This window comes from Pinus tabuliformis, chromosome 9 (assembly GCF_031772625.1).
Source record: "Pinus tabuliformis cultivar Carrire ecotype Pingquan chromosome 9, CPIR1, whole genome shotgun sequence".
Lineage (NCBI taxonomy): Eukaryota > Viridiplantae > Streptophyta > Pinopsida > Pinales > Pinaceae > Pinus > Pinus tabuliformis.
This window is the reverse complement of record NC_142307.1, coordinates 602,796,391-602,822,504: the sequence shown is the minus strand read 5'-3', so window position 1 is coordinate 602,822,504 and position 26,114 is coordinate 602,796,391.

The window sequence follows — 26,114 nt, the reverse complement described above, 5'->3', positions numbered from 1 at the left end:
AGGATGAAATATTTTAACTTTACTTATTATATGTGTCATATGCAAGGTATTACTTATTCAATTTTGTTTTTTATTGCATATTAATTTGTTTTTGACAAAAAATCTTGCCATTTATTTATAGTTTAACATTGAGAATTCACTTTTTGTTATTTTATTATTATTATTATTTAAATTTATTTATTTGTAAGGTGATTGGTTTCCATGTCTTTATTATGGGTGTTGTTTAATAAGTTCTGCTTTTCTATTAGTTACTAATTTTTTATTTTTATTGTTTTTAATTTAACCTTTTTATTTTTATTTTGTTTTGTTTTTCTATTGTGAGGAGGACTAGTAGGCAAAGCAGCAAAGTAAGTAAGATTCTCATTGTATTGGGTCCTTGTTTAATGTTAGGTCCCTATACTACTAGTGTAACCCCTTATAACAATTAGTGCAACCCCCTTATTATATTGGTGTGTCCATGTAGTCCCCATATTGTTATTATTGTGCCCCATAGAAACCCACTATTGTTATTGTTGTGTTCTTACATTATTATTGTTATGTTGGCTCTAATTATATTATGACCCCTTAGACTCCTATATATAGAAAGGAGGTCTTGTCATTTGTATCATCCAATAATTGTTCATTTGTGTAATGTAAAGGAGATTTCCCCCTCGAAGACATTGATTTTTAAGTCATTGATATATCTTTTCTATCTTTTTCTGAGTTGGTTTCATAACATTTAGTATCATAGCTTTGAATTCTAGGGTTTCGCTGGAATTTTCGCTATAACGTTTTCTCTACAAAGTTTCAAAATCTAAAAAAACTCATTTGAGTTGAAATCTTTTTGAACCTCGTGTCCGAATTTCAGATATTGTCTTGCTATATTTTCAGAGATATGATATGAGGAAGTTAGGGTTTTCACGAGCTCTAGAATTCCATCTCAAGTAGGTCATTATGGAATTTTAACTATAATTTGTTTTCTACAAAGGTTTAGACTCTAAAATTAAAACCCATTTGAGCCTAGATCTTGGTGAAGCTCGGGCCCGAATTTTAGATCTTGTTACAGTATATTTTCGAAGATACAGTCGAAGACATTTAGGGTTTCTTTAGGCTCTCGAATTACATCCAAAACAAGTGAGCATGGTAAAATCTTCATAACTTTCTCTCTGAGCATCACATTGAAATTTCATAAGAGATCACAAAAAGAGGATGGACTGTACTTTTCTGTGTATTGTCTTCAGGTCCTAAGGTCGAAAAAGTGACACATGGCACTTCAAGTTAACTCGACTGAAAAATATATAATCAGGTCATCTTGGGAGATTGGGCATATCTCTTTCTTGGAGAATCCAATTTCGATAAGACTGGTCGCATTGGAAAGAGGAAACAGATGGCTACTACAAGTCGTAATTTTAGACCTTGGAGATCTGAAATTTTAGAGATACAATAGATTCAAGATCGAGCTGTTAAAAGTAAGAAAAAGAATGACTCGAATCAAGAAAATAAAAACATCTAGTAAGCAAAACTAGATCGATGGTTTGAAGAATGTGATTGAAGATAAGATAAATAGTTTTATATGTGCCATGGAAGCTAATATTAATGGCAGGGAAGTAGATTTGAAGAAAGACATGGAAGGTTTGAAGGAAGGTGGGACAAAGCTGCTACAAGAAAGACCTCTTAATGATGAAAAGGTAGTAGAGGAAACTCATGATGAGAAAAAAATAAATGTTAATAATGATTTAATAGAATTTAACATTAGATTGAAGACCCGCCATATTCCAAAGATCGATATGAGGAAGTTTGATGGCAAGGATCCCATAACATGGATACTATAGTTGGAGAAATATTTTGATCTGCATTATGTGCAACTATTACAAAAGGTACCTATTGCATCTTTATATTTAGAACGGAATCAATTTGTATGGTATAGATGGATTTGTTCTCATAAACCACTTGTCACCTAGTCAATTTTCACAGAGGAAATGATAGCACATTATGAGGATACAAAGAGAAGCACCTTCTTTAGCCAATTGATAAATCTCAAACAAAAGGGTTCAAAGGAAGAGCACATTGAGAACTTCCAAAAATTAAATATAAGGTTAAATGGTATTTCAAAGAAGCAGAGGATTGATGTCTTCATAAGGACTTTAAAGGATAACATTCAACATGAGGATCGCCTTTGGAAACTTCATTCATTGGAGAATGCGTACAGGTTGGCAAGAAACATTGAAAGAAAAATTATGGCAACAAGGAAGCCTACCACTCATAACTATAAAGATGAAAGTGTTGTTTCTCTTAGCCTTTCACCACCTACAAGCTTGAGACCACAACAATTGGAAGAAAAAAGAGCAAAAGGGCTTTGTTACAATTGTGATAGAAAATATACTAAAGGTCATGAGTGTGTTGAGAAGAAATTGATTTACATAGATGGGGAAGAGGAGAAAGAAAAGGAACAAGAAACGTCAAAAGAAGAAGATATACACCAAGAACCAATCCCTGAGAAAGAAGAAAGGAATCTGACCATATCTTGTAATGCATTGACATGAATTACCTCTCCTTAAACTCTCAAGATAGAAGGGCATATCAAGAAGAAAAAGGTAACAATGTTGATTGATTTGGGTAGTACCCATAATTTTATTCATTGTAAGATAGCCAAGGAATTGAATTGCTTCCTATATCCAGCACCAAAGTGTTAAGTAATGATTTCAAATGGAGGAACCATAAATTGCTCTGGAAAGTGCCATAATATCAAGTTATCCATGGGAGAATATGTCTTGAATAGTTCAATGCTTTCCATTCCAATGGGTGGTGTGGATGTTGTACTAGGATTTCAATGGCTACAATATTTGGGTATGATAGCATTTAATTTTCAAGAACTTTTCTTGAAAATTTTTTGGGAAGGAAAGGAGGTTGAATTAAGGGGTATTGCAGGGAAACCGAGAAAGATAATTAGCTCTAACAACATGACAAAGTTTCTAAAGAAAGAACAATGGGATGAAATTTCACAATTATGTTCACTAGAGGTACCCTCATCGAAATCCTTTATTTCTCCAGATCTCCAAAATCTTTTGGACAATCATTCCAAGCTATTTGAGACTCCCAAATGCATCCCACATATTTGTGATCATGATCATGCTATTCATTTGATTCCAGGAAGTTATCCCCTAAACATTAGGCCTTAGAGATATCCCATTAAGGGATTTTTGAAGTCTAAAATGGGCCTCCTAAGGAAATTATAAAATAATAGTGGAAATAATAAAATCAGATTAGATGACATCATCAAATGTTAGAGGTAAAAAAGAAAAAGTCTTTTTTCAACTCGTATTTTCAACTTATCTCCCATTAGGTTTACTCAAATTTTGAGCGAAAACACTTATTGGATGCGTAATTTGATTCCTCATCCAAAGAGTACCCATATTGCATACTTTTGATGGACCCCGCTACACGAAAAATGATAAATACATGAAAAATGTGATTGCAATCACGTTTTTCATGCACTTCTCATTTTTTGTGTAGAAGGGTCCTTCGAAAGTATGCACATGGGTACTCTTTGGATGAGGAATTAAATTTCTCATCGAACAAGTGCTCCCGCTCGAAATTTGAGTAAAACCTTAGGGAGATTAGTTGAAAATATGAGTTGAAAATTAGTTTTATTATTTTATTATTTTTAAATCTTTTTACTTTTTTACTCCAAAAATGATGAATCATCCCCCACGACTGACATCATCATCTTGAATCCTATTGGTTCTTATAAAGTTGATTTTGTTTGTACATTTTTCTTGGGAGGCCCATTTTAGACCTCAAAAATCCCCCTATGCATATGCCCAAAAGAGTGAAATTGAACGTATGGTTGTAGAAATGCTAGAGGTTGGTATAGCTCAACCTAGTCAAAGTTCTTTCTTTGCTCCAGTGGTATTGGTACACAAGAAGGATGGACCCGGCACATGTGTCTGGATTATAGGGAGCTCAACAAGCTTACTATTAAAGATAAATTTCCCATTCCTATCATTGATGAATTATTGGATGAATTACATGGAGAAATTTACTTCACCAAGTTGGGTCTTCGTTCAGGATATCATCAAATCAGAATGAAAACTGAAGACGTTCCAAAAACAACATTTAGAACTCATGAGGGTCATTATGAATTTTTGGTCATGGCTTTTGGCCTTACGAATGCACCTTCTACATTTCAAGGTTTGAGGAATTCCATTTTCATACGCTTAGAAAATTTGTGTTAGTAATTTTTGATGATATGTTAATCTACATCAAGACTTGGAATGATAATGTCAACATGTTGGCAGGGTGCTCAAACTATTGGAGGAGAAACAATTATATGCAAAAAGCTCCAATTGTTTCTTTGGAGTACAAGAGGTGGAATATTTGGGTACTTAGTTAGCTCATAACTCATCTTATCACCTTCAATCTGATTGGTAAATTGCGATAGTGAACAAATGTTTGGAAGGATATCTTCATTGCTTTGTATCTAATAAACAAACACAATGGGTCAAGTGGTTTCCTCTGGTTGAATGGTGATATAACACTTCCTTCTATACTACATCAAAAATGACCCCATTTATGGCACTTTATGGATATCATCCACCGTCTCTCACATCATCTTTAAAAAAAAATTCTAAGGTTAAAGCAGTGGAGGATCACATCGAGCATCAACAACAAGTTCTCAAACTCTTAAAGGATAACCTCACTTTGGTGCATAATAGAATGAAACAACAGGCAGATCAACATTGGAGTGAAAGAAGTTTTGATGTAGGTGATTAGGTATTTCTACGACTAGAACCATACAAACAAACATCCCTCAAGCAAGATAAGAAGGATAATAAATTATCACCAAAGTGTTATGGTCTGTATAAGGTGTTACAAAATATTGGTACTATGGCATACAAATTGGTGCTTCCTTCATCTTCCCAAGTGCACCTAGTTTTCCATGTTTCATGCTTAAACAAGGTTATAGGTGAGAAGATCCCAGTTCAAAAAATATGGCAAGAACTTGACGAGGAAGGAAAAATCATATTGAAACTTGAAGCAGTCATGGAAACAAGACTCGATAGCTATGAAATCGATCAATTTTAGAGTATCTCATAAAGTGGAAGAACTTACCCGCTGAAGATTCCACATGGGAGGACAAGGATTTTATACAGAAGCATCTAGAACTACTCAAGCATTGAGGTCAACACTTTTTGAAGGAGAGGGGCATGTTAGGTCCCTATACTACTAGTGTAACCCCTTATTGTTATTAGTGCAACACCCTTATTATATTGCTGCGCCCATGTAGTCCCCATATTGTTACTATTGTGCCCCATAGAAGCCCACTATTGTTATTGTTGTGACCTTACATTATGATTGTTATGTCGGCTTTGATTATATTATGACCCCTTAGAATCCTATATATAGAAAGGAGGTCTTGTCATTTGTATCATCCAAGAATTGTTCATTTGTGTAATGTAAAGGAGGTTTCCCCCTCGAAGAGGCTAATTTTTAAGTCGTTGATCTATCTTTTCTATATTTTTGTGAGTTGGTTTCATAATAGTGAATAACCTCCATAACTAATCAAACCTGTGATGATTCCAATTGTTGCATGAGTGGAAGACAAGTTATACTGGCAACAAAGGCAACAAGTTTTCATTGTTACTTGCAAGTACATAGAGGAAATTTTCTATAAACATCATGTCTTTGAAGATTATAGATCTAGGTCGCGCCTCGATAACTTCATTACCAATATCACTAGGGCAACTTGGACAACTTGAGTTTCTCAATTTGAGAGGTTGTTATATGAAAAATTTGAGTCCAATCTATTTCTGACAGTGTTAAAAATATCAGTATCGCCAAAATATCGGCGAGGGTTCTGAAAACATCTTATCGGCAACATCAGTGAAAATATTGGCAAAATATCAAAAAATATCGGTAAACATAAAAAATAAAAAAAATAAATTAAATAAATAAATCATTTTTTTTTACATTTTTAAAAATAGCTGATATTTTCAAAATATAGCGATATTTAGCCAAAATTTTCAAAATATCGCGATATTTTTCTGATATTGAAAATATCGGGATACTTTCAAAATGAAAGATATCACGATATTTACTAAGCGATATATCGTTTTGCCAAAAATATCACGATAGTTTCAAATATCGGCGATATATTGACGATATTGTAAACACTAGTGTCTGGATATCGACATAGAGATGAATGATTGTAAAGGATACAAGAAGATGTGTATATCAATTTATCGATGGTGAGGAATATGACCCTAACAAGATTTGATCCTCATATATTGTTTGCAAGGTCTGCGACTCAACTTCCCATCAAGACCTCTTTTCGGCGCTATATAGGGTATTTGTGGGAAAACATGAGCGAGCTTGGAAGAATCACAGTTGAGGTTAGTTGTGACAAGGCTGTTAGGCTTACCGAATTTACCATAGATCAAAAGAGAACAACGGTAAGCAACCACCTTGGTGCCCTTGAAGATTGCAAGAAACTAAGATTATATTTAATCCAATATATCAACTATCAATGGATTCCATCTACATAGGTTTGTTTTAATATTTTCACAACTTTTAAAAAAAGATATTACCAATGTTTTAGAGAAGTCTTTGAAATTTAAATTTCTATCTTTTTGAATATTAAACATGCATCAATAGAACAAACCTTTTTATGTTTGTAATAGCATCGTTATTTTTTCTCCTCATCTCTACGATCATCCAAATCTTTAAAGTACAAGGTTATTAAATCTTTCAAATTATAAAGAGTGCATAGTTAAAAGTAAATGTCAGTTTTGATGTAAGTTCACATTTTCATGCTTTCGAGAGCTATTACATTATTTTTATTTATTTATAAATTATTTTATCATAATATTTACTATAATATTAAATCACCTTCTTTATTTACAATAATATTTTCATATTATTATTTTCATGTCATTTAAGATGTAAAAAATAGATATTGTTTTGTCTTTTGATAAAGATTAACATATTTATAAAGAAGAGTAACACAACACCTATGCATTTTCAATCCATTTAAACTCATTATTAATGGGGAGAGTGAATGTTGAAACTATGAAGCTGATAAAATCATAGGTTGACTACACTTGTTTTCTTGATCTTGCTATCATATGGTACAACCATTTCTTTGAGCTCTTTCTAATATTCTATTTAATTTTAATGAGTGTTTATTTTCATATTTCAATTAATTAACCCTTTTTATTATTTTCAAATCATGGGACTATAACAGAGGCTAAAACCTTTTACAATTGTGATAAAAGCCACTATAACATGCAACACACAATATATCAAAAGGTTGAGCATGGTTAATTCATCATTGGTTGATGAACTTGGATACCTGTACAATTTGATTACTTATTACAAAGTCATACAAAATATTAATTATTAATTGTATAGTCGTATAAGTATTAATTATTGATTGTATTTTCCCCACCATTATATACACTATATGATAAGGTTGCAATAGAAATTGTTGTATGGTAATATTTTCATATGCATTAAACATTGGTTAATACGCCACTGCCTTAACCCATGGTAAGTAGAGATTAGGAAGATTCGAGAGAAAATTATGTCATACAACTGTTGCACAATCTTAGGGACAACTGGGCACATCTCCGTCGTGGTTTCTCTGAGAGTGGATCGAACGGCCGTGATGTTGCTTGACCCTGTTAGGGTAACCAATTATGTAGTCCTCGCCTCTTGGTTGTCTCATTTTCCTATCGAGGCTCTATGGGTTGTGTTCTACATTTCCATGGGGACACTTCATTTCGCTGCAAAAAAAGACCTTATATTCTATATTTGATTAATTTCTGGTGAATTTTGTTCCCCCATCAAACCATAGTTTCACTATGCAGTCTTCGACGTTTGTTGGGGTTTGAAGGTGTTTCGCGAGCGACCATCCTACACAGGTAACTTTCCACTCCTCACTACAAAAATTCTCTGCGTTGTATTTCTTTCGCTTTGTGTTTCTAAGTTAAGACAGTGCCACTGTTCTATAGCAGGTCAAGCTCCCCCATGGCCAAGAAGTTCTCGTTGCGGCTTGTTTTCGAGGAGTTGGCCCCATATTGTCAGTAATTGCTTGTTTTATTTTCTTTTCGTTAATGAAACTCACTTCAATGAGCTTGCTTCTCCATATTTTCTTACAGGTTCCAGTTATTTGCACGTTATGCCTACTGGCTTCCAGAGTCTAGCAATAGTTCTCATTGATATCCTTGATTTCTTTAGGTGTTTTCTCTTATTTACCTGTTACTACTGGCGGTTAGGGTTTTTAGATGAGGGTTTCTTATTTTGCAAACATGAACAAAATTTTCACAATATTTAAATTATTCTCGCCTGTAAAGGTTTTATAATTCTTACAGAATTTTGACAATGTTTAAATTATTCTCACCTTTCAAGGGTTTATAATTTCTTACAGATTTTGATAATGTTTAAATTATACTTCACTTGTACAAGTTTTATAATTTCCTACAGATTTTGATAATGTTTAAATTATCCTTGCTTGTAAAGGGGTTTCTAGTTTCTTTCTGTGATTTATTTGGTTACAATAAGCGTATTGGTTTTTCCATTTTCAAATGGTTCAATAGCAATACAAATACATAAGTACAGAGCAGTGGTTTATGGAGCATTGCCACCTTACTTTTTTATTTCTCTATTGTGCTAAAAGGAGTAAGCCATGCGGATTTATGACTGTGGTTGCATGCGTTGTAATTCTATTTACTAGTTTTATAGTCAACCTAGAAGGGTTTTCTGTTATAAACTTATGCATGCATGTGGAAGATAATACTGTGTTTTTCTTTCTATATACATAATTTCACTTATTTGCATAAATGTTTCAGGAAAGGTTTACAGTTCTCTCTTTCTGTTTAGTATTAAATTAGAAGAAATTCTTGTGATTGTTACAGTTTTTCTTTCCTTAGTTTTTCGAATACCCACTAAGGGTTTCTCCGAGGACTAGACAAGGTTGCGTATATCAGAGGTGACCCAATCCTAAATCCGCGACTCGTAATTAGGTTGTTAAACCCCTCCTCTAGCTAGTCCTTTCGAATCATTCAATTTTTCCTTAATGATTCACATTCTTACGAATGTCTATTAATTTAGCAAACAGTTCTTCATATGTATCTCTACATTTTAGACCCTAGGTCTCAATGGCTAACTGTATAGAAGTCTAGACCTTCTTCTGAAGAAATTTTATGCTCTCATATTCTGAAAGAAAATATGTTAGTCTCTTCTATGGAATTCACTTCCAACTTTATTAATGGAAAGAAAACAATACTAGGTTATTCAGTTTCCATTTCATGTTCTAGTTCCATTAGTACTATTGGTTCCTTTCCAATTTTACTTTCTAGTTTTGACCCAACAAACACAAAACTGGTTTTCTAATTCTTTCATCAAGTCTAGAATATAATTTGCCTAAGTTGTCCCCATTTGGAGCCATCTATTTCAATTTCCTTTTTAACACAATGTAAAATCAAACTGTTGTAATATATTCTGTAATAGTACATTCCACATAAAACATCCATGCAAAAAGTTTACAGATTCCAGTCATATACTTATCTGTTATAAGATAATTCCATGAATTGAATAGGGTGACATTCTCCACCCAAAACCGTAAGCAGGGAAATGATGTCCTCTTCTTCCACTGAGCTTCCACTCCAGATAGTAGACTATAGTTCTCTTAATTTTTGAATCAGGCAACAGACCTCAGGACTACAGTCCAGTCTTCCACCCTATGATTTCCTCCTTGTAATGAGGTTATCCACTGGAACCATTCCATTTCTAGATATTCCTTTGTTACTTCTATTTTTTCCAAACTGAAACTGAAACCCTTTCTTCCCGCTAAGATCCATTTTTCTCCAATAAATAAAGGTATAACAATTTTTTTAATTGTTTCTAATTGCCTAGGAGTTGGAATTCATTTCTAGTCTACCCTCTTGAATTCTGAATTTCCATGAAATAAAAACAATATTATTATCATTAATTGTCCATCTAAAATATCATTGGACTTTTCAGAGTCCTGTTTACCAACCAATAATAAATAAAAATAGTTGACTTCTATCCGGGGGGGTGCTACATCTTCCCCTGCTAGTAAAAACATCATTCAACATGTTTAATCTAGCCCATGAAACATAGTAAGATAAGCTTGTCTCAGTAGAATTTCATCTTCCCAAGTAGCTTCCTCTAGGCTAAAGTGCTTCCATTTCACTTTAGCTTGGGTGATAACTCGCTTCCGCAGTGTTGTTTCTCTCTGGTTCGACTTGTCAGGGCATCATTATCACCATTAGTTATTCATTTAAACTGAGTTATAACATAATTCAAATTCCTACACACTTACTTGCACATCTTTCCAATTAATAATGTGCCTGGGGTCATACACATATTTCTTTAATAGTGATACATGAAACACATTGTGTACTTTTATGTGATGAGGAAGAGAAAGTTGATAAGCTACTAGCCCTACCCTTCCCAAAAAATGGAAAGGGCCACAGTAACGGGGTGTTAATTTAGCACAAGTACCCCACTGCAAAGTATTTTTCTTGGCTTTTATCCGGACATGGACATGATTCCTGACCTAATATTCCTTGAAAATTCGCTTTTTATATGCGTAATTTTTCTTTCTGTCTTGAGAGGATTTCAAGTTCTATCGAACTCTATTCACTTCCTATTCCATATATGCTTACATTTCGAGTTCGAGGATCATTTTGTCCTCCAGGTTATGCCACCCAGCAAGAATCCTATAATTTCTTCCAACAACACTTCATAAGGGCTCATATTTAACTATTCATGGTAGCTATTGTTATAGGAAAATTCAACCATGAGGAGGTAGTCCTCCCATTTGGTTGGTTGTTGCATCACATATATTCACAACATGTCTTCTAGAACTTGATTAACCCGCTCCATTTTCTTATTCGTCTAATGATGATAACTAGTGCTAAATTGGATCTGAGTACCTAGCCCTGTACAAAGAGCCTTCCATAATGTTATAGACATTTTTGTTCCTTACAACATTGAGCATGAAATGTCTATAATCTAAGGGATCCAAAGTCCCTAAACATGTTGTTCCTACCCCTAGAGGAACAAGGCTAACTAACCACAGCAATTCACAAAAGTTCTCCACCTGAAACCACTCAAAAACAAGTCAATTCAGGATCATGTCAACTGCTCCACTGAGCATCTGCGCTGAATGTCAACTGCTACACTGGCTACCTGCGTTGAATGTCAACTCGAACACTAGCTACCTGCGCTGAGTGAGTTTGGACAAGTGGCAGGCTCATTCCTCAATTTGTCAATGCTCACGAAGCTTCCAAAATGACACTTGCCTCAGGGAATTCGACTGGTGATGAGTAAGAGGTTCCAAATCTCCAAGTGGAAACAAGAACCTCCAAGTCGACTCAAGAACTGAGAGAGGGAGAAGACACTAGTCAGATCTCAAGCTGACTCATCCTCTCTCCAAAATAACTATATATAGATCTCTCCTCCATGAGATCTAGAGGCTGGAATTTTGTTATTGCAAAGAATTGCTGTTGGTTTGAGATTGGAATCATTGGGTGCTTAATGCTTTGAGAGGGGTGAAGATAGGAATTCCATTTGCTGGGAAGGAGATGCTCGATTGGAGCCCTCTGGGTTGTATCTCTTCATGAACCTTGTTATTCATCAATAAAGCTATCTTGGTTTCTCCTATATGCTGATGTATTTTTGATGTATGAATGCATTAGTATGTTTAGTTTATTTCTAATCCTGAACTAGTTATGAATGTGAATCCGTGTCTTGTGTAGTGTTCTCTTCTTGTGATCTTGCAGAAACTTCTTGAAGCTGGGCGAGCGAGAAGGCAAGTAGCTGGGAACTCTCCAAGAGAAGAGAAGCCGGATCGAGGGACAAACGGAAGACATCGGTTAGTCCATCTATCTATCTCTTCATTCTTAATTCATAAAGGAAGAATACTAGAATAGCTGTCTCTGTTTGTTGCTAAGGCACTGTCACACCTTAGGTGGATAGGATCGTCCTGCATAGGCATATTTCCCCACAACAAATTGGCGACTCCACTGGGGAGGATTTGTTTAGTCATTTTATTTGTGTTTACATCATTGTTTGCTTCATAGACTAAACATCAACAATCGAACTACTTCTGCAAAGTAGACTGTTGCTGCCTTGATCCTTCACTGGATTTTGTCTATGATCTGAAGAATGGACTCACAAATGACTTGATGATCCTTTGTGATAGTATTTAGTACCCTCTCAAAGCATCCCTTTGATTATACCTTGCTTGTGTTTCTGATTTGGCCTGAAACAGTTGATTTTTGAGCATTTTATGACCCAGAACCCAGGGGAAACGAGAGTTTCTCCTTCAGCGCAGACACTGTGAAGGCAGTTTGCATTTCAATGCAGGTCCTGTGAAGGCTACCTGCGTTGAATTTCAAACCCACAGTGTTGGACTTGCGCTGAACCAGTTTAGCCTTGTGCAGCTGGGGTTCTCTGCTGTCTGTTGCCCTGTTTTGATCTCTGTTTTTTTCAGCCTTTAACCAGCATAGGTACCAGTCTGATAACTCCTTTTCTTTGCTTAGATTCCGCCTCCTTTTGTACAAAAAGACTGTGAGTGTTTTTATGTGTTTTTACATCACTTACAGTTTTCCTTTTGCATGAGTGAAATAATCATCCTGTAGCCCTTGATTCAGATCTGATTGACTGTGATCTTAGGAGAGAGTTCATTGGCTGTTTACAGTTGATTATCATTTACTTTTGCTTATTGGTTTGGGTTTGTCTCTTTTAAGTGCCGAAAAAAGTATTCATTTCGAAAGTCGCAAAGTGATTGTAATCTCTTCTACCCTTGTTGTTTTCGAAAAAGTAAACTTGTTTGTATCTATCATTTAAAAGCAAATTCAAAGTTGTACAAAAAAGCTTTATTTGTAGGCATCTATACTAAGAAAGTGGAAAACAAACACCTGCATTGTGCATTTGCATTTTGATAAGTTTGCATGACTGATTTAGGAAAGAGTGCATTAGAGTGTGCTGATTGCTCTTTGAGAAAAGATAGTGTCTTTCTTTTCCCTTAGTAGCTAGGATTTTCAAAGTTGAAAAGATAATAAAGCTTGCTTATCATCTTTAGACTGCATTTAGGAATTTGTATCATACATCTCGTGGTGAACCTTGAAAGGTAAACTTTAAAAAGATCAACCTAAAATAAATTGAATGAACTTAACAACGCTTTGTAACATAACGCACAACATAGAGGTCTAGGCTAGAGACGTGTTCCGGCGTCATTAAGCCTAGTGACTGTCGATCTCGTGGAAGGTGGGTGATTCCTCCTGAGGGACGATAGCGCTAGTACGGATTGTGCTCCCACGTACCGTCGCGTATATATTGGGAGACCCCTATAGGCATATATCCTTTATCCTTAGGAAGCCGTGTCGGCCGCCCTACTGATCGCAATGCAGTGAACACATCATTCACGAAGATCGACCGCCCGTACCTTAAAAAGTATTCTGCGGTTTTGTGAAAAGTTTGGCACACCCTCTGCCTAGAACTCCAGAGCAGTTTCTTTTGGCCTTTTTCAGACTCTATAACAGAAAAAGTCCATCCAAGCATTTGTCACTTCGGGCTCGTTAAAAAATCGAAGGACACTAGAGTCATCTTTAGCTTTTTCTCGACTCTTTAAAACTGAAAAAGCAAGTTGTGTCCAAGCGTCGTTAAAATTTATTTTAAACGGAATAATCATCACCTTTCCCTCGTTGATCTTCGAAGTTAGTCTACCGTCATCACAAAGTTCTTGTATAATCGCTAGAAATTCTTTTGGATAGACTAAATATGTCTGAACAACCGTCGACATCCAGGACTGTGTCATCCGACACAGCAGCGGCAGAGCCTCCTGCCGCTACTCCAACGATGTTCGCTGGAATACCATCTGTCCCGGCAAATTGTCAACAACAAGTTGGAGTCCAATCAGAGACTGTTTCGACGACATGGTTAGTTCCTATTTCTTCGTCCGGATTATCATCTAGTATTTCTTATGTTGAAACTCAACAAATTGATCCAATGTGTCTTCAAAGGCCAATCTACCCTTTAAGTACTGGATTGCCACCATATGGAGGGCAGTATGCCTTTTCATTGCTCCCCCCCGGAGAACAACCATATGTGAGTTTACAAGAAAGTTCAGGTCAAACTGGAATTACATATAGCGGATGGGTACCGATACTGCCTCAGCAACCAAGGGTTGCATATTCAATGCAACCAGTCCACCCTGTGTCGAATGTTGCCACTATACCTGGTATTGTGATTGTGTCACAAGTACAAGCGCTACCTGTTGTATGTCAACCCCAAGTTTCTCAGGTTGCCATAAAACAGCCTCTTGTCTCGACAACTCAATCACAACCTCCGGTTAGTGCCTCCTTATCTGGAGCGACTCAGGCTCAAACAAGTACTATGACTCCTCATCTTGGTCAATCATCCAGTATTGGACAACAGCAAATGGTCCAACAACCAGAGCTGGTTCAAACTCATCAACCCCCATTCTAGCAATCATATCAAGGACCTGAGCAACAAGTCTTTGTAAGTAATGGGAAATCGCATTTACAAAGCGGTTACCAACAACCATATTATAATGGTTATGCCCATCAACCTTGTCAAAGTTGCCAGCATCAAATACATTATGCTGGTATGCAAAGACCCACTGCTCAGTCGATTCCATCTTTTCCTGGGTATGCTTCGCCTAACCTGAATCAACAGCTGTCCTTTGTAGCAACTCTAGAATTACTAGATCTAAATCGGCCGACGAATGATCCAATTGCTTATGCTCCTTGGTGGCCAGCGATTCCGCATAAACTTCCGTCAGATATTCCTAAATTTAATGGAAATCCGGGTGAAGATCCGTCGAATCATGTGATGACATTTCATCTGTGGTATTTGTCAAACATCCTGAATGATGATTCGATAAGACTTCACCTTTTTCAAAGGACGTTAACGGGTCCAGCGGCAAAATGGTATATTGAATTGCCTAGAGCTTCGTTCGACAACTTCAGTACCCTAGCCACGACTTTCTTAACCCATTTTCAATTACCCATAAGGTATGAAACGGGAACATAACTCCTAACCAACTTCAAACAGACAACGACCACTCACATATCTGATCATATACATGAGTGGCGACGTCGTTGTAGGATGGTAAAAACGTACGTTCCCGATCAACTATTAGCTGAATGGTTTATCAAGTCATTACTTCCTGCCATCATGGAAGATGTGGCAAAGGTGGGAGTCGTAACGGAAGAGCAAGTCATCGCTCGTGCGCAATATCTGGACTTGGTTTACACTTAGTCCGGCACGCTCTACGACAAAATACCTGATGCCCCTAGACCGGAATTCTCAATTCCTCCTCCTCCTAAATCAAACAATGACTCTCATGCCGGCGATGGCGTGATTGGCGCAACAGACTTGAAATCGACAAAGGCTATATCTAAAAAGGCCCGTAAGATTTCCGGTCAAAATGCAAATGACGAACTTCTTGCCTCGCAAGTAAGTGCCGTGTCAGACGACAAGGGCAAACAACTGAAGCAACCATGGGGCAAGAAGAAAAATAAAGGGAGAAAAAGGAAACCCCCTGCGGGGTGTCATATATGCAATGAGGATCATTGGACAGCAGATTGTCCATACAAAGCTGAGCTTAAAAGATTCTTTAAAAGTTCGAAAACCTCAGCTGTGTTGACTGATCCGTTTCCAGGCCCGGGAACCGAACTGGTTGCTAATCAAAATTCTTCCCGATCCCAAGTGCTTATGTTGTCTGTATCAAAGCAGCAAAATGATGCTTTGACTAGGAATAAAGATTACAGGAATCCAAAGCTGTCAAACAACAAGGCTAATGAACAACCTAGTAGTTCGAAAACAACTTTGACCGAAGTTGTGCCACCCATTGTTCCTGAGCCAATGATAAAGTCGCAAAAGGGAGCAGTACACAAATCGACATTTAATCCTTGTGCGAAAATAGCACATATAGAGGACCTGGCCCAATCTCCGTCCGCTATGTCGACACTTGAGGTACCGCTAAACTGCCTCTCCCAAGAGCAAGCCTTATTATCCGCAATAGGTGGGGTTGACCCAATGGATTCCAATCTTGTATCCTTTGACCACAAAGGGTACGATCCTCAGTTACCAGCTCAATTAGCTTTCCTTGTTCAAGTGAAAGCCCTCAACAAAACTGTTCACCGAACGATTATTGATGAGGGGGCATCTACATGTATTATGTCGATGAGTTGCTGGAAAACTTTAGGATCTCCAACCTTGTCGCGATCTTCGACGACATTAAAAGCATTCGACGGAAGGACATATACCCCATATGGTATCCTAAGTAACTGGAAAGTTGAACTAGAAGGGAAAACAGTAGAAATAGATGTTGAAGTCATCGATGGGAATCTTGATTACAACATCCTACTAGGAAGACTATGAATCTATGTCATGGCCGCAGTTGTGTCGACCTACTTCAGGAAGATTGCATTTCCTTTCCAAGGAGGAATTACAATCGTCGACCAACAAACTTTTCTCCCCAACAGTTCACAAGTTACGGGAAGCATTCCAATGATCCATAGAAGCAATCATTCGCTCCAAAATATCGGAGTAGGTCTCCTAAAAGATCCTGCTTTAATGGGTACTTTTGCCCTACCGCCTCCAAGTAATCTAGCGGAAGTGGCCACAGTGGAATATGAAACCTTCTACATCTAATGGATTTGGACTCCGAGGACGGTTCTAATCTCCTGTCAACCTCTTTAAAAAATGAAACAAGGAGTCATGAGGATAGTTCTTTTACTGTGTCAACCTCATTAAAAAATGAAACAATCTCCTTTCCAAATCTCAAAGGTAAACCTTAATTCCAACCACCGAGTTGAATGCAATGAAGCTTGGGGGGTATGCACCTCGATTTGCGTTATTATGCTGGGGGCATGCAAACTTATCAACGAGCAGTTTTAGCATAAAGTTCATTCTCGTTAAAAAATAAACGCAAGATCCGAGCAGTTTTAACGCGGAATTCATGCTCGTTAAAAAATAAACATAAGCTTGAGCAGTGTTTTGGCGCATTCAAGCTCTTTAAAAAAATGAACCCATTACCGGTAAAATAACCATTGTGTACGTAACCTTATCAGCCATAAAAGCCTTGGTCGTGTTTGCACCGTCACCTCCACCTTTCATTTGGCCGATTGTTTACCTCCATATGATTGTTTACCCATTTTGAGGAACAGCTGCAAAGAGTGATTCCACCTATCCATCCTTGTGACACTGCCGTGATTGGAAAATTCCAACCTGTACCTGGAATCAGCTGCTAACCCTGTTCATCACTCGTTCCTCAGAAGACGAGTCTTCTTTAAGCTCTTTTCAACTGACTCGTAAAATATGAAAAGATTGTCGAGTTTTGGCCTTCCAGCTCGTTAAAGCGTCCGGAAATGCTATCCCTCCTCTAGATTTTAATCTTTTTGGACCTGAGGGATTATTGCACAAAAAGATCGAGCGCTTGTTTTGTTTGGCTCATTAAAACTATCGAAAACTCATCCCTTCTGTATTGTTTTATACTTTTTTGGACTTAAGGGATTAGATGACGAAAAAGGACTTTTGGAGTTAACTTTACGTACCTTTTCAGACTCTCTAAAAATGAAAAGGACCGAGTTATCATTGTCGTTAGACTCGTTAAACCACTAAATAGCAACAAACGTGTCTTTAGACGAGAACGAGTTTCACTATCGCTACACTCGTTAAAACATAGCGATGGGCTTGCCCGAAGGGCAGGTTATAGAACAAGCATATGTTATCCTCCTCAAGCTTGACAAAAATAAAGAGGTACTGGTCAGCAATGACTGGGGAAAAATTGGGAGAAAATCGAGAAAACTTTGATGGTAGCAGGTCGCTCTTGAACATGACACCTTTCCTCCGTACCACAATCGGGTTGGGTTGTCTCATTCACCGGTCACATCACCATGGTCTCGCCATACCATCCATATTTGGGGTAATGCTACCGATCCATCGCATCAGTGTCGCCATATGTTCAAGAGAAGTCGTTCAGAAAAAGTCAACCGGGTCCCATCCACTGCCATACATTATCCTTCATCCATTCATGACCGCCACCCTGAATCATATGTCACAGATCATTTTCACCTCCATTAAAATCATTAGCTCCATTCCATGTCACTGATGTGGGATTCATCAAGGCCCTCCTTTGACGGATCGCTTCTTGTCGACATCAGCTCATTATCCAAGAAGTTGATCTAGGAACAACCCCTTCAGTACTTTGAAGCTTGCATGCCTCAATGACAAGTTTATCACTTCCGGCGACAGGTATACATCAATGACCTTCGACCAGAAGATTTTGCGTGGTGTTCGACGCCAAGTCCTTTATTCACACCACGTGAATTGTACTGCAGTACCTTGAGGGTCATTATCATTATCGGTGATTCCTCTCGTGCTTGTTAACAGTTTACATCATTGACCGGTAATCAAGCAATGTCTTTCCATGTTCGACTTCAGCGCAATTCTCACATGGATCGACTTGTACTTAGAGTGAAGATCGAACGAGTTTGAAGACCCCAGATCTAGTTTCATCCATCCGAGCTGCGATATATATTCAGGAAAGGTAAAGACATTTGACATGTACATCATTGCAGCAGATGATCATCCTACTCAAAGGATGATAATTTCACCAAAATTATCAGTCTACCATCAGACGATCGTCTGTTCTATGTACAAAAATGAATTTATAAAGATGAGCATGGGAATGCCCACCTCAGCTAGATCATGAAAGCAGTATGAATCATAATGTATTGTATTGTATCTTATTACAGGTCTCCTCCCAGCAAATGGATGAACTTCGGACCCTCCTGGATAAAGAATTTCACCCGATAAACGGCCTCATACTTTAGGGGGCAACTGTTATAGACATTTTTGTTCCTTACAGCATTGAGCATGAAATGTCCATAATCTAAGGGATCCAAAGTCCCTAAACATGTTGTTCCTACCCCTAGAGGAACAAGGCTAACTAACCACAGCAATTCACAGAAGTTCTCCACCTGAAACCACTCAAAAACAAGTCAATTCAGGATCATGTCAACTGCTCCACTGAGCATCTGTGCTGAATGTCAACTGCTACACTAGCTACCTGCGTTGAATGTCGACTCCAACACTAGCTACCTGCGCTGAGCGAGTTTGGACAAGTGGCAGGCTCATTCCTCAATGTGTCAATGCTCAGGAAGCTTCCAAAATGACACTTGCCTCAGGGAATTCGACTGGTGATGAGTAAGAGGTTCCAAATCTCCAAGTGGAAACAAGAACCTCCAAGTGGACTCAAGAACTGAGAGAGGGAGAGGACACTAGTCAAATCTCAAGCTGACTCATCCTCTCTCCAAAATAACTATATATAGATCTCTCCTCCATGAGATCTAGAGGCTGGAATTTTGTTATTGCAAAGAATTGTTGTTGGTTTGAGATTGGAATCATTGGGTGCTTAATGCTTTGAGAGGGGTGAAGATAGGAATTCCATTTGTTGGGAAGGAGATGCTGGATTGGAGCCCTCTGGGTTGTATCTCTTCCTGAACCTTGTTATTCATCAATAAAGCTATCTTGGTTTCTCCTATATGCTGATGTATTTTTGATGTATGAATGCATTAGTATGTTTAGTTTATTTCTAATCCTGAACTAGTTATGAATGTGAATCCGTGTCTTGTGTAGTGTTCTCTTCTCGTGATCTTGCAGAAACTTCTTGAAGCTGGGCAAGCGAGAAGGCAAGTAGCTGGGAACTCTCCAAGAGAAGAGAAGCTGGATCGAGGGACAAACGGAAGACATCGGTTAGTCCATCTATCTATCTCTTCATTCCTAATTCATAAAGGAAGAATACTAGAATAGCTGTCTCTGTTTGTTACTAAGGCACTGTCACACCTTAGGTGGATAGGATCGTCTTGCATAGGTATTTTTCCCCACAACACATAATGCAAATGTAAATTTTACATCTCTATCTGATATTACTAATTTTGGCATTCCGTGCAATCGAAATATTTCTCTCATAAAGATGTCTACTATCTCCACAACTTTGTAGGTGGACTTAAGAGGAATAAAATGATAAACTTTTCTCAACTTGTCTACCACCACCATGATAGAGTCACATTGTTTCCTAGTTCTTGAAAGTCCATTTATGAAGTCCAATGTAATCATCTCCCATTTCCACTCGAGTATGGGGAGTGGTTGGAGAAGTCCAGTAGGGTGGTGATGCTGAGCCTTAACCTGTTGGCACTCTAAACACTTTTCCAAGTATAACATAATATCCTTCCTCATTCCAGGCCAGAAATATCTTTCCTTAATTGCAGAGAATAGTTTCTGATAACTTGGGTGTGCAACATAAGCACTGTAATGAAATTCATCTAACAACATTTGTTTGAAGCTTACCTGATTGGGAACATACACCCTTCCTCTAAAATTCAATAATTTCTGATCATCAATGTTGTACTCAGCTCATTTTCCTAGGTCTTTCATTTACATCGCTTGCTACCATAGGAATGTATATTTCGAATCCTTAAGGGAAACTTCCTTGAGTTGTTTTGTCACATCAACCTCCACACGATGATATTGAATTTCGTACACACATTGAACCTTCCTGCTTAAGGCATCATCTACTCTATTATCCTTGCCTTTAAGGTGCCTTATATCAAAGTCAAAATCACTCAAGAATGTTGTCCATCAAGCTTGGCACACATTTAAATTGGGCTGCCTAAAGAAATTGGTTATACTGCAATGGCCTGTCATCAGTACAAATTTCTTCCCCAATAAGTAATGGTACCATACCTTCAATGCATGCACAACTGCAGTAAGCTCCAGGTCGTAAGATGAATATCGATGTTCATGTTCTTTGAGCTTCCTTTACTCATAAGCCACCACTTTACTCTCCTTCATCATAACTCCTCCAAATCCTTGTTGGCAGGTGTTGATTTGGGATAGCATCGGATGTGCTCTAGCCACGAAATTTGTTGGAGAGGTTTGGGCACATAAGATCTCCAATACCGGGAAAGTGTTTGGGCAGATTCTAAACAGATCAGGAGATATTAAAATAATTAATATTTTTAATGGAGTCCCTAAAATATTAATGTGTATTAATATGAATCTATGTTAGAATAGTCCAAAAGACATGGATCAAGCCAGATCTAATATTAGTCATTGATTAGGGACTTAATCTCGACCATTGAGATGTCAACAGGAAAAGTATAAGAGGAGGCTTGAGGGGCACTTGGAGAATACACTAAAGGAGACCAATCAGTTCAATTTCTGGAGCGGGGCTTTCTGAAAAATTGAACCAATGTTCTGGAGAGAAGTTAGGAGGCAGCAAGTACGTAATAGAGAGATGGAAGATCAGTGTAGAGGTAGAAGAGGCAGAAACAAAGCCAGAGGAAGCCACGCAGAGGCAGCAGAGATTGTGTAGAGCCAGAAGGGCCTACGTCATCCATGCAGAGGCTACAGGAGTGACATAGAAGGCCAGAAAGGCCGCGCAGAGCCTTAGTAGGCTGATGCAGAAGGTTTGAGGCTGATGTAGAGGGGTTGAGACTAGCGCGGAGGGTTTCAAGCTAATGTAGAGGTCAGTAGGGCCTATGCCGGACCAAAAGAACTATTGGAAATTTGTTTATCTGTGGGTAATCCAGTTTGGCACCCTATTGTACTAGAAAATTGCTGAATAATAAAATCCTCCCTTGCTGCACCAATTTTCTCACATTGGGTTTTTCAGGGACATTAGTCGAAAATAACTGTGTCAATGTGTGCATATGTTTGTTTCTGTATTACAATTTGATATCTGCAACAATATTTATTTTAATGTTTGTTGAAGTAATTTCATGAATAACTTATGATGAAATAAGTAGGATAAGTAAATCAGTTGTTGTAGTCATAGAATTTTCACATGGTATCAGAGCAAGTAGTCAGAGATAGAAAGGGAAAATTAGTTATGGGTCGAGACCACGATGCAGAGGCATCTAACTCAGGGGACTCTTGCAGATATTCAGAAATCTACACAAGAGAGAAAGATTTCGATTTCTCTATGTTGGCTTCCAGGTTGGAGGAAGAAGTGGTGTGCACGGTTAGTGTTGCACCATCAGAAGTATGGTATATAGACAGTCGAGCCTCATGGAATATGATGGGAATTGGGGAGTGTTTCTCAGAATATCAAGAAGAGAATATGAACTTTCATATCACCATGGGGAACAAGGCAAAGTGTACTCCAATAGGAAAGGGTACCATAGCTTTTCAGAAAGAATTGGCAGAGCAGTTCTGTACCACAAATGTACTGCATGTACTAGGATTGGGGATGAATTTACTTTCCATGTCACGACTGTTAGTGTCAGTCTTTCCAACCTTCCTACAGTGATCAAATATGCTCTTACAAAGTGGTCTCAGAGTGTCAAGGTCAAATTTTGTCATTTCAGTGAGTCTTCAAGCAAAATTTGGTCACTAGGCATTAGGTCTAGGGTTTGCCCAAATGTCAGTCCATGTCATCATTCAGCTGAGCCTATCATCATTCAGAGGGTTGTAATTATCATGTCATTGTCAAATGAGTCATTTTACATCTTGTTCATGCGTCAGTTGTGCTTTGGCAAGGTCATTTCCCTCTCCTAGGGTTTTGAAAGCCAATTTCTCTTGGACGGCAAAATCATCGACAAAACTTGTTTCCTGATGTTCATACACCTTCCCCTATCCTTAAAGTACCTTATCAAACACTTCCCATCCCTTAGATCCGCCAAATTCCTCATTTTTCCACAAACCCTAGTTTCTAGCTACAACCTGGCAATTTTCTAGGTTGGGCCTGTGTTTTGCCCTTTTGGACCCCTTCCCCTCACTCAATCACTGAGATTCCACTTTCCCATGCTTCCTAAATTCCCTCCTCACTCCCACAAATTTCCCCAAGAATTTAGAAGCCCCCTATTCCCTTCATCTCGCTCCATTTCGACAAAATTCCTTGCTTCACACATCGGGACAAGTCACACTCAAATGATGTTTCAGAGCAATCAAAGATAAATTTTGGGAACCTGTGAGAGGTTTTTGTCCATAACATGCCAAAGAAGAAAAACCTCCTTCACTTTTTGCACAGGTGTCATGGTTTTAGAGAAATGTCAAAATTGCAATCGCTAGATCCAAGGCGGTTGGCCAAGGCACTAAAACGACGGAAAAGGCCCGATCCACTCCAAATTTTGGCCAAAGCCTCTTTGACTCACCATGATACTCATTAGAATCCTCCTAGCAGAAAACCCAAGAAATTTTGAGAGTTTTGAAGTATTTTTGGCATTTTTGGGAATTTTACAGGTTTTGGCCATTTGACGGGTCTCACCCCGCGCGCGACCATACATAGGGGCAACTCAGAACGGGGAAAACTTTGCATTTTTGGAATTTTCATGGAAAAATACACTTTCCTACGGATGGGTTTCAGATTTTATGAAGATTTGGGTTTCCAAAAGCTCAAAACACATGCAAATTTTGACTTTCTGCCCCTATTTTGAGTTGCAGAAAGCTGTCTTGGGAGAAATTACTTTTGAGGGGTTACATCAACTCCAAATTCCAAAATTCCAGTGGGGTTGGAATGTAGACTCGCAGACCTTTCCAACGAGCTATCTTTCACCTGATTTGGACACCGGGAAGGCCCTCAAACATAGCTATGAATGTGCACGACCAGTGAGAGTGATGTGCGCAACTAGTCAGGGAAATTTGCCTGTTTTGACCAGTTCGGCCAGCAAAACACTGTTTTCATCTTGGTTGACTTTTGAGGCATGTAAATGATGGATTTTTGTGTAATTTTCATAGCACTTAGATACTTTTACTCTCCTTGAACACTTCTAGAAGTTTCCTTGATGTAAATGGTAAATATTTAATGCATGGATAGGTTTCCTAGGTTTTAGAGGCAAGTTGCTTTCACTGCCTATTATCTAGTGCTCAGTTTAGAATTAGTTGAAACAGCTCCTAGGAAGCTGAGCTCGACCCCTAGAGGAGGGGAAAGGAGTTAGATCATCTATATTATGCCTTCTCTTGCTCATTTTCATGGTTGGACTTTTGAGGGAGAAGCTCCTATTGTATATTTTACTTGTATCTCTGCAATTTGAGGAAAAGGAAGACCAGGGTTTTGCAGACATCATTGGGATTCTTGTGGACTTTTGTGTTGATGGTGTGTCCTCTTATTGTAATTGTAAGTGTGTTTATGTGTTCCATCCCTTTCTTTACTGCTGCTAATTAAACAAATGAAGTGATAAAGTTTGAATTCATGCTTGCCATGCTCAGCTTTCAAATTTGTTTAATGTTTATGTTTTCCACAGTCTAGAGAGGATTCAAAGTCATTGTTTGCCCTCTTTAGCTTCTATTTTTTCTTCCTTGATCATCCATCTTAGCTAAAGGCATCAGCACAAACTCCTACCTTGCCCCAAAGACCCACCTGCAAAAACTGAGCTCAATCCCCGCACCCTAAAATTGCAGATCCTCAATTTACCACCAAAAAACCCCAAAAACCCCCAAATCAACCTTTTAATTAGTTTACTAGCCTAATATCAGTGTTACCTTTGATTGGTCATCTCGCCCCATTGAAAATTTGCCGAGATAGACCGGAGAGAGCCTTCTCATACCCCGTAGGGCTAGCTACGAGGTGAAATGGTTTGATGTTGCCTTGAAGGTTTACCTTCCTCAGCCTAGGGTGAAATCTCAAGCACTAACATACTGGCGACCATACTGGGGAGAACAAATTGATCGATTGCTCATTGACATGTTATTTCATAAGGCTTAGACGAAGCCTAAAGTTACGCCAGGTATCCTTCGAAAACGCTCTTGTTTTACATCAGCGTTAGTAGATAAACGCTGCTTTAGTCAATCTCCGTGAGCTTATGAACATAGTGCTTCATTGACACTTTACCCCAGTACATGTATCAAGTTTAGATCTGATTGTTGATATTGGACAACGATCAGACACTTGACAGGCTGAAATCATTCACTTGGCGACTCTAAATCAGTTTTGAAGATCAGATCTAAAGACTCCACTGGAGGATGATCCCGACCAGCAAAAACATGAAAGGAGAATATGGACAGATCAGGTACTCAAGTTGGAATTTCATCCAAGATATTTTGTTCTTTGTTCTAAATTATTTCTCCTCTTTTCCTGAGAATGTAAAAAGGGCTTTGCAAAGTATACTGTATTTGAGAAAAGATCCTCGGCCTGCTGTTGATTCTTTCCCTTTGAAGATTGTGAATACCAAAGATTTGCATGCTTTTGAGCTTGATCAAGATCCTTTTTACGAATTTTGTGATGAACCTATACCTGCTGTACATACCCCTATACCTTGTAAAATTCCAGATCGGTATAAACCTCTTGTTTTACCTTCTGTTCTTCATGCTTTTCCCAAGAACTATGATCTATACTTGCCGATGTTTGATGGTGAATGTAAGAATGTCAACGCTGAGCAACATGTCCAGAATTTTGAGAATTTTCTAGATCTTTTTGAAGTTGATGAAGAAGATGTTAGTATAAGGCTTTTTGCTCTTTCTTTGCAAGCCAAAGTGAAGAGTTGGTTCAAAACCCTGCCTGATGCAAGCATCTCAGATTTCCAGCAGTTCGTCAAAGTTTTTCTCGATAGGTGGATGATCGGGAAGAACCTTTTCTTGATTGTAGAAGAGTATAACCAGCTGAAAAGATTGCCAGGTGAGACAGTACAACAATTTTCGGCCAGATTTAATCAAGTTTATTATTCAATGCCAGTTGATATAAGACCTTCTCCTAGATCTGCTCTCTTACACTATCCGGGCGCCTTTGATCCGGAGATGGAGTTTCAGCTGAGAGAAAAGAATATTGCAACACTTCATGAGATGCAGAACAGTGCAGTAAATGTAGAGGCTCATCTGTTGATCCGAAGGGCAAGGATGAAGGAAGAAGAAATGAAAAACATAGATCCGAAAAAATCGGCATCTTTAGAGGTGAAGCTTGACATTTTGGTAAGTGCCATGGAAAAGATGATGGACAAGATCAACACAAGAAATGCTTATCATGTTCAAGATCATGGCTCGCTGATTGACGAAGAACAAGTTGCTGATCCAAAACATTTTGTTTCTTACCCTACTTGTCATAGATCTGATAATGATTGTTTTGTAGATCACCTTGG